This window comes from Schistocerca serialis, chromosome 5 (assembly GCF_023864345.2).
Source record: "Schistocerca serialis cubense isolate TAMUIC-IGC-003099 chromosome 5, iqSchSeri2.2, whole genome shotgun sequence".
Lineage (NCBI taxonomy): Eukaryota > Metazoa > Arthropoda > Insecta > Orthoptera > Acrididae > Schistocerca > Schistocerca serialis.
In genome coordinates this window covers 657,070,700-657,080,531 of record NC_064642.1, presented here as the reverse complement: position 1 = coordinate 657,080,531, position 9,832 = coordinate 657,070,700, and the positions used below count along the sequence as shown (strand labels likewise).

Genomic DNA, 9,832 nt, shown 5'->3' with positions numbered 1-9,832 from the left:
TGGTCAACGTCGATGGCCTACCTAAACGTAAATCCGCAAGAGGGTAAGTCTGCTGGCCTTGGTGGACATGACACGTCATTGAAAAGAGGCATGGCGAGTCAAAGAAAAAAGCTCTTCACAATTGCCGTGGATGCATCTATAGTGTACTGTGCCGCACCGTTCTTTTCAAAATAAACACCCCCCGTATTTATCCTCCATCTCATATAAATTGCATTGTCATTGTAAGTTGTCGGCCAGCCTGCACAAAAAGATCGTATATTTTCACCTTCAGCAGCAATGTCACACCACCCAGTCACGTGTGCGGAGTGAAGCGCTGTTTCATTAACCAAGCAAGTCTTTTCATGGGCCCAAACTCGATAGATCGCTCATAATCGATACTGCTGTTAGATCATCTTCAAAGATTCCTTCATAGCCAACACCGAAATTTTACCGTAGTCAGAATCTTTTATCATCGATCTACTGCACCACCAGGATTTTATACAGGTCGAATTGAAAATCCGAATGTACCATTTTGATCACTGAGACACGGTGCATCAGTAGGCAGTATGTGTGTTGACCTGCTTATCGTCTCGTATCCCTGATGATTGTCTCTCGCACGATCGCGATGTTTTCAGGTATTCTCACTTCTTACAGTTCTTCGTAAGAATATGCCTTCATGTTCTGACTGTTGTAGCCCTTCGTAAGATTGTGTTATGACAGTGCGACTAAAATAGCGACTGTGTTGCAACGACAGATCCACCCTTTAGGACAAAGGTATCTTACTTGAACATACGATGCTCTATCGCCCATTATTCCATTTCTACTGAAATTGCGTTGGTTCCAGAACGAATGGTGTATACTCAGATTACTTTCCCCAATAGACAGCAGTATCTTTTTCTTTTCTTTTTTTTTTCATTACTCTTCGGACTAGGCTGATGTGGCCCGCCACGAATTTGTCTGCTGTGGCTAACGTCTTCATCTCAGAATAGCACCTGCACCCTATTTCCTCAATTATTTGTTGGATGTAGTCAAATCTCTGTCTACCCCTACAGCTTTTACCGTTCTCGTGGCCAGAAATGGCCTCTTTGCCTGTTCAGCTCAATTTACATGTCCTTGTTTCGTCCGTCATGGACCATTTTGCTTCCCAGGTACCAGAATTTCTTAACTTCGTCTACTTCTTAATCCCCACTTTTGACGTTAGGTTTCTCTAAGTTCTCAATTCTGTTGCATTTCATATCGTTGTCTTTTCCGATTTAATCTCAGAATGGCAAAGTTTTACAGCAGTTCAAAATATAGCGCGTACTTCAATGCGCGATGCTTTTAATAATTTCCGAAACGAAATGCTGTCTCGAAATCTGGCAGAAAATCCCAAGATATTCTGGTCATACATGAAGCACACCCGTGGAAAGACGCAATCAATACCTTCACTGCGCGATAACAACGGTGAAGTCACTGATGACAGTGCCACTAAAGCAGAATTATTAAAGACGGTTTTCCCAAACTACTTCACCAAAGAAGACGAAGTAAATATTGCTCAGTTCCAATCAAGAACAACTGCCAAGACGAGAAACATAGAAGTAGATATCCTCCGTGTAACAAAGCAGCTTAAATCACTTAATAATGGCAAGGCCTCCGGTCCAGATTGTATACCAGTCAGGTTCCTTTCAGAGTATGCTGATAAAATAGCTCCATATTTAGCAATTATATACAACCACGCGCTCACAGAAAGATACGTACCTAAAGACTGGAAAATTGCTCAAGTCACACCAATACCCAAAAAGGGAAGTAGGAGTAATCCGCTGAATTACAGGCCTATGTCACTAACGTCGATTTGCAAAAGGATTTTAGAACATATACTGTATTCGAGCATTATGAAGTACCTCGAAGAAAACGATTTATTGACATACAGTCAGCACCGCTTCAGAAAATATCGTGCTTACGAAACACAACTAGCTCTTTATAATCATGAAGTAATAAATGCTATCGACAGGGGATGTCAAATTGATTCCATATTTTTAGACTTACAGAAGGCTTTCGACACCGTTCCATCAAGCGTCTTCTAACTAAATTGCGTGCCTACGAAGTATCGCCTCAGTTGTGCGACTGGATTCGTGATTTTCTGTCAGAAAGGTCACAGTTCATAGTAATAGACGGAAAGTCATCAAGTAAAACAGAAGTAATATCCAGCTTTCCCCAAGGAAGTGTTATAGGCCCTCTATGGTTCATGATCTATATTAACGACATAGGAGACAATCTGAGTAGCCGTTTTAGATTGTTTTCCGATGATGCTGCCATTTATCGTCTTGTAAAGTCATCAGATGACCAAAACTAATCGAAAAATGATTTAGATAAGAATCTGTAAGGTGCGAAAAGTGGCAGCTGACCCTGAATAAAGAAATGTGTAAAGTTATTCACATGAGTACTAAAAGAAATCCGCTAAATTTTGATTACGTGATAAGTAGCAGACATCTGATGGCTGTAAATTCAACTAAATACTTAGGGATTACAATTACAAATAGCCTAAATGGGAACGATCACATGGATTATGTTGTGGGTAGAGCAAAGCAACGACTGCGATTCATAGGCAGTACACTTAGAAGGTTCAACAGGTCTACTCAAGAGACTGCTTACACCACGCTTGTCCGCCCTATTCTGGAGTATTGCTGTGCGGTGTGGGTCCGCATCAGGTGGGACTGATGGATGACATCGAAAAATTACAAAGAAGGGCAGCTCGTTTTGTAATATCGCAAATAGGGGAGATAGTGTCATAGACATGATACGTGAATTGGAGTCGCAATCATTAAAACAAAGACTTTTTCGTTGCGACGGGATCTTCTCATGAAATTTCAATCACCAGTTTTCTCCTCCGATTGCGAAAACATTCTGTTGGCACCCACCTACATAGGGAGAAATGATCATCACGATAAAATAAGAGAAATCAGGGATCGCACAGAAAAATTTTAGTGGTCGTTTTTCCCGCGTGCCGTTCGAGAGTGGAACGGTAGAGAAACAGTATGAAGGTGGTTCATTGAACCCTCTGCTAGGCACTTTATTGTGAATAGCAGAGTAATCACGTAGATGTAGATGTGCTGTTCTGTAGTCATTAGACTGTTCACTCCATCCAACAGATCCTGTAAATCTTCCTCACATTCACTGAGGATAGCAATATCATCAACGAATCTTATCGCTGCTATCCAGTAACCCAGAATTTTAATCCAACTCTTGAACCTTCCTTTACTTTCGGTCGTTGCTTCTTCGGTGTATAGATTGCACAGTAATGGCGAAAGCCAGATCCATGACTTACGCCGTTTTTAAACTGGCCACTTCGTTATTTGTCTTCAATTCTTATTATTCCTCCTTGGTTCATTTTACATTGTCGACCACTTTTTCTAGTCCGAAAATTGCAATGAGTGCGTCTTGAGTTTTCTTCAACGCTGCCTCCGTTACCAAGCGCAACTTGAGGACTTCCTCTCTGTTGCCTTTACTTTCTTATAGCCAAACTGATCGTCACCTAACTCGTCCTCTATTTTTCTCTTTATTCTTCTCTATATTATTCTTGTCAGCGGCTTGGATGCACGTACTGCTAAGCTGCTACGGTGCTGCAGTGCTGTATTGTTCCGAAGTACGATGCAAAGTTCCTTCGGACCTGCAGGGGTGTCCGAAGGAACAGCCACTGCGTATAGCATAGACGTTATAAAATATATAAAAGGTATTTGCGTTTGCGAATATGGAAGAAGATAGGCTGTAAAATGGAATGGCGACAAAGAAAAGTTCTGCCGAACTGGGACTCGAACCCAGACTTTCTCGAGCGGTCGTCTTCCTTTTTTTTTTTTTTTTTTCGTTCTATCTGTTCGGAGCGGACGCTTATTCAAGTTCGTCGTTCTATGAACTCAGTTTTTTTTTAATTACAGAGGGTAGCTAACCCTATGACCGAAACCATTAGGCTCTCTGATCACGAATCACGGCCACACCCAAATTTCCCTATGTCGTCAACCAGAAAAGGCTGCAGTCACCACACTGTCTGTTCCTTCGAACATCTATGCGTGTCCGAAGGAACTTTGCACCGCACTTCTGAACAACATGGGCACTGCATATCGTATTTATCAGCCGACACCGACCACGCGACTTTCTATTAAAATGTTTCCCTCGTACAGGAATATACATTACGAATGTATGAGTACAGGCTGCATACATATGGTTGATGAAAGATAGAAATTTGGTTCGGGCAGAGAGTCATGTAACGATAGCCTAACGAGGCAGTGTTGAGGCGAACTCGTCTTGTTTGCGTCTCGCCTGTTTTGGTGCTTGCGAGCGAGAGCCCGTTTGTTTACTTCCGCGTAACAACTTGTCTTCGCATCCCTATTCATCGACCATCAAGGCGTTTCCCTACCGCCAAGCGAAGATTAAGTTATCTTTTCCTCTGGGTCATGCAGAACCAGAAGTCGATGAAGTCGAATGGTTTGTACGCGACGAAATGCGTCTCTCACCGCTAAATCGTTTCGGAATTCATTTTTCGATCATCGGTTGCACTGCGTATATCAAGATGGAGAATGAAGGATGTCAAGTTCCGCTTCCATAAGAGGGCTATCGTGGTTGATCATGCTGGTTTTGGCCTCCAGACGTTGAGGATTTTCGAACTCTTGTTTGGTTTGCCATTGGGTGGTGTGGCAGCTGCCTTTCAACCATACGAAATGTTGTCAATCACGTTTCTGAAACGTGGAAGACGTTCGAAACCTACCGTGTCCGTCAGACTAAAGTTGAAACGAGGAAATACGCGCCTTCTTACTTGTGAGACGGTCGCTAAACCCGCTGGGCAGAACAAGTGATTAGGATTGCGGAAAGGGCCAAATAAGGTGTCGGTCAGTTTCACTTCAAAATTGTAGTTTATTGTAATTTAATAGCACCTTTAAACCAAAACGGCACTTAGCCGAACCTTTACAACTACGAGTTTAAAAATCCAATTCTTTCACGGCTGAAGGCCTCCAAACAAGTAATCTTAAAAAGCAACAAGATAAATTTCAAGTGACCGAAGATAAGCAATTAAAATTGTACATAATATATATATATATATATATATATATATATATATATATATATATATATATATATATATATATATGCCTCAAACCAAAAGCGGAGAGAGCAAACATATACAAGGAGCAATACAAACGGCTGAAGGCCACAATTAAATTTCAAAATTTTCAAATTTATTACCATAATCTTTTAAGGCAGAAGGCCGTAATGTTTCCGCTTAAGGGCATATTCGAGAATAACGCTTTAAGTGGCTGAAGGCCCACAGTTTTCCAAAAATTCAAAACTACCTTAACCTTTAAGTTTTCAATGGCCGAACCCACACTGAATGAAAAAGCAACGCAACGAAAATAACTAAATTTAAGAATTAGGATTTAAGCGGCTGAAGGCCTACAATTGATTTACGTAAATTGATTTACATAAAACACAACATTTCTTTTCTCTTAAAGCATTGGCTATAATAGATTACCAACAGACCACTAAACACCCATGAAAAGGACATTATAGACAACGGCACTCAGACCCCTCCGGGAGGGAGGGGGAGGGGGGGGGCTGCCCTCTAAATATTAACTTAGGCGAGACAGGTGGTGGGCCCAACTACACTTGATCCGTCGGTAGCCCAACCAAGAGACAGTCACAGAGCGACCGACCACACGACTTGCTTGCCACCGATCGGTACATAAAAACTCAAAGACCAAACTGTTATGGATGTGATTATCCACAATAAACTATGTATTAAGCTGTCAAAACTAAACACCATGTTGGACAGCGACAACAGGTGTGGAAGGGACGCTGCCTAAAATTACGTTAGTGGCCAGGGCAGGCAACCGGAGCACTAACGGCTACAAGGCAGAAAATTCCGCTGGTGTACGTTAATTGTAGTGAACCAATATATTTAATTCCACCGCACGGCGGCTCGATTTCACCACTACAAACACTCGGTGTTGCTCACAGGAAAAGCTCCCCAACAGCGAACCACTGGAGCGAACGACACGAAATGAACGGACGTGGCTTGGGTACTTAACACACCACTCAACTTTGACGTCCTGGGTCGGTGAGCCACGAAGCTCGTAGTGATCAGACTGCTCCACACACGCTCCAACACTGTGTAGGGACCGCCGGTGGACTCAGCCGACTGCACGGCACGGAAATGTCTTCCCTGGTCTGCACCAACCGACCGACTCCCCTCAGAATACCGACAACATAGTGGTCAGTGAAAATAACGTCAACTACACACACAACCTGACAAACAGTTGCACGAAGACCTGAACGGTAACCAACAGTAACTAAGCATGGACGAAGACAAATCGAGAGCTGATGCGCACACACACAGCCGACTCATGAACGATCGGGGAGCCAAAACGCGTCGTAAGTTAGGACGACCGACCGACGATCCACCAAGACCGTGGCCAGACTCAAGTGATGCGTGGCAGCAATGGTCGGGCGAGCTATGTCGACACAGGCCTCACTGCTCCAACCCGACTGCACTAGTGCCGCATTGCGACTCCCCGACTGGCAGGTCCGGACTGCGCTCCAGAGGCGTTCCAACTGACTGGCAGCCCGAACTCGAGTCCCGAACTGGTTTACGACAGACAACGACCAGGAAGTACTAGCATTCGAGCAGAGATACTGCGAGAGTGGATACATTGATACGCGCTGCTAGCGCCGCTCACGGTCAGACAAAGCAGCAACTCAGTGACACCAGTAATTTAAATTGACGTAGTGAGGGGGAAGTACGTTAAAAACAGGATGTAAAATACACGATGGCGGGAACATGAGCCACGCACGGCTCAACTTGGTTATTGGCGGCTGTCATCATGTAGAATGGCCAGCTGCGCACTCGTTCAGATTGTACCGAGGAATGACACGTCCATTCGGAATGTCTCCGACACAAACTGGCTTAGACGGTGATCGGAGACATTGCTCTCCCTGCGGCGCCCTTGTATTACCTCTGTTGTATCTGTCCGCGGCGGGGCTGCCTGCTGCACCTACTCTGAAGAGTCATCACTGGCGTCGACTGCTCTCGACGATATGATGGACGTTCTGCCTGTCTTTCCCAAACTGCCGCAGACAGCAGAAACAAGTCGTCTGTCCCGATCCCATGGCTGTTGATTACTGAGCTTTACCGACCTCCATAAGTCAGAAGATAGTCGTCAGTCATCCAACACGGAACAGTAAGGAAGCAACAGTCGCTGAGGGAATGGAAAAGACAGTGTCGTGCCCCATTTGATGACTACTTCCATCGGATATGTGCACGGGACGATTACCCTCTTTTTGATGATGTGCCGTCTGCGGTGCTCTGACGCTGGACGACACGATGTCTGTGCCAACCACTACCTCTGGTCAGCATCCACGTGTGGACTCCGACCTTCTGCAACCTGCATCTTGTGCCGTTGGTCCCCTTTCTGTGTCTGACGCACTGCATGTGGGTGCCTCCGAAAGTGTTCCACTGATCTGGCCCTTTCAGGCTCCAGTCTCCTAGGCGGACGACGTCGATGCTGAGAATGGACGTTCTGGATGTTTACAGTGCGATGGAACCTCCTTGGTGGAGTCGACTCCCTCCCTGTTGCGGTGATGTTCCCTTCCATGGGGACCTAGCGGGAGCTCTTCGTGCTTCCACCATCTTTTCATTGTCCCCTCAACTTCCGATGGCAGCTTTTCAAACTTATCGTATATCTGCGGTGAATGTCAATAACATTTGTGTGTGCAGCAAACTGGCATTACTCCATGAAGTTCTACAACCTGTGGACGTTAATGTTGCCCTGCTTCAGGAGGTGCATTTCGCAAGTTCTTGTACTCCTCATGGCTCTACAGCACACGTTTCCTGTACTTCCCCTACTGGCAGTGGTGTGGTAATCCTCTTACGTGACGTGATGGAGGCGCCTGTCTCTACCTGTATATCATCAATTTCTATTTACACAGGGCCCTTGAATGCGATTCAGCGGATTTCACAAGACTATATCATGCAAATGAACTAATATAGAAAATTGGAGTGAATTTTCAGTTGTGAATCGAAACGAAATTTTAGCAAAGTGCCAGTTGCAATTTACGGTCAACGTTATTTTTTGTAGGGATCTTCAAGTTGGATGACTCCTTCATTATCAAGTGTGCGTCTAATTGATGTGATGACAACGCAGCAACAAGAGGCGCTTTGCATCCTGCATTTCCAATCTCATTCTGGAAACATCCCCAAGGCTGTGGCTAAGCCATGTCTCCACAATATCATTTCTTTCAGGAGCGCTAGTTCTGGAAGGTTCGCAGGAGAGCTCCTGTAAAGTTTGGAAGGTAGGAGACGAGATACTGGCAGAAGTAAAGCTGTGAGGAGCGGGCATTAGACGTGCTTGGGTAGCTCAGTTGGTAGAGCACTTGCTCGCGAAAGGGAAAGGTACCGGGTTCGAGTCTCGGTCCGGCACACAGTTTTAACCTGCCAGGAAGCTTCATATCAGAGCACACTCCGCTGCAGAGTGAAAATCTCATTCTGGAACTAATTTTCTGTTACTCTGGTTACCCTGACTGTTAAAACCCCTCAAAACTAATCTGTTTCTGAAATAATAGATTTTAGGTTTTTTATTGCTATTACTTCGAGTAATAACCCTAGACTTCAAACACAGATTTAAAAATTCTAATGAAGGCGAAAGAGTAGGAAATCGCCATAAATATGGAATTGAACCTGCAACTGGAATCGGTCACATTGTCTTCAGCAAAGATTGTGAAGGTGAAGAAGACGGGCACGGTGACGGCGAGGACGAAAGTCACAAACTGAAGACTTCCCTGCATCGTCACTCTCGGATGGTATCAATTTTTCACCCTGAAACAACCACAGTATTGAGGGTTCACTTGTTATCCCAAGTGAAAAAAAAAATCAAATGGCTCTGTGCACTATGGGACTTAACATCTGAGGTCATCGGTCCCCTAGAACTTAGAATTACTTAAACCTAACTAACCTAAGGACATCACCCCACATCCATGCCGAAGGCAGGATTCGAACCTGCGACCGTAGCGGTCGCGCGGTTCCAGACCGCAGCGCCTAGAACCGCTCGGCCACACCGGCCGGGTATCCCAAATGCATTACACGTAACTAAAATTATACAAATATCAATCAAATTTAGCTTCTCCTCCTATAAGCACACTGGATGTTTTCTCCTTGTATGATGTCGCAAGTTGGTTGTGCCTGGTCGGGTTTCTAATCTCTTAAAAGGAACGTTGTACTTCAAGGCTACCTCGCTACGTAAAATCCTTCCAAATCATGGATGGTACGATTGTGCATTACAACTGACGTTGCAGGACGACAGCGGAATACTACCGTACAGCCCAGGTGAGGGCAAGACTTGCACACCGCACGTAATCTCTACGATACCTTCTGACAGGCCACGTCACATAGCGACAGATGCATAATCGTCTCAGCAGTGCTGTACCAGTTCTTACGTCATATGTTTTTAACTGCCGGTGGTGTTATTTAAAACAGCACTGATCACTTTTACTATCAATTAAGTGACTTCCAAAATGGCTGGAGGGGGGCGGGCGTTCGGTATAATCTCACCAAATCTCATCTAAAGGGAGAGAGGCGGGCGATGAAAATCTCTTGTCAACTATTTAATTCCAAGAATATATGAAGGTTGGACCTTTAATAGTGGCAACTATTTATTTACAAATGGTTCAAATGGCTCTGAGCACTATGGGACTTAACATCTTAGATCATCAGTCCCCTAGAACTTAGAACTACTTAAACCTAACCAACCTAAGGACATCACACACATCCATGCCCGTGGCAGGATTCGAACCTGCGACCGTAGCAGTCGCGCGGTTCCGGACTGAAGCGCCT

The 9,832-nt window shown here is 44.7% G+C and overlaps 1 non-coding gene across 1 annotated transcript; it reads right to left on the bottom strand.

The window, feature by feature from the left end:
- Nucleotides 1-8,977: 8,977 nt before the first annotated feature.
- On the bottom strand, nucleotides 8,978-9,061 carry Trnap-ugg (transfer RNA proline (anticodon UGG)). The gene has a single exon. It is a non-coding gene; the product is annotated as a tRNA-Pro (tRNA).
- Between the last annotated feature and the right edge of the window lie 771 nt (nucleotides 9,062-9,832).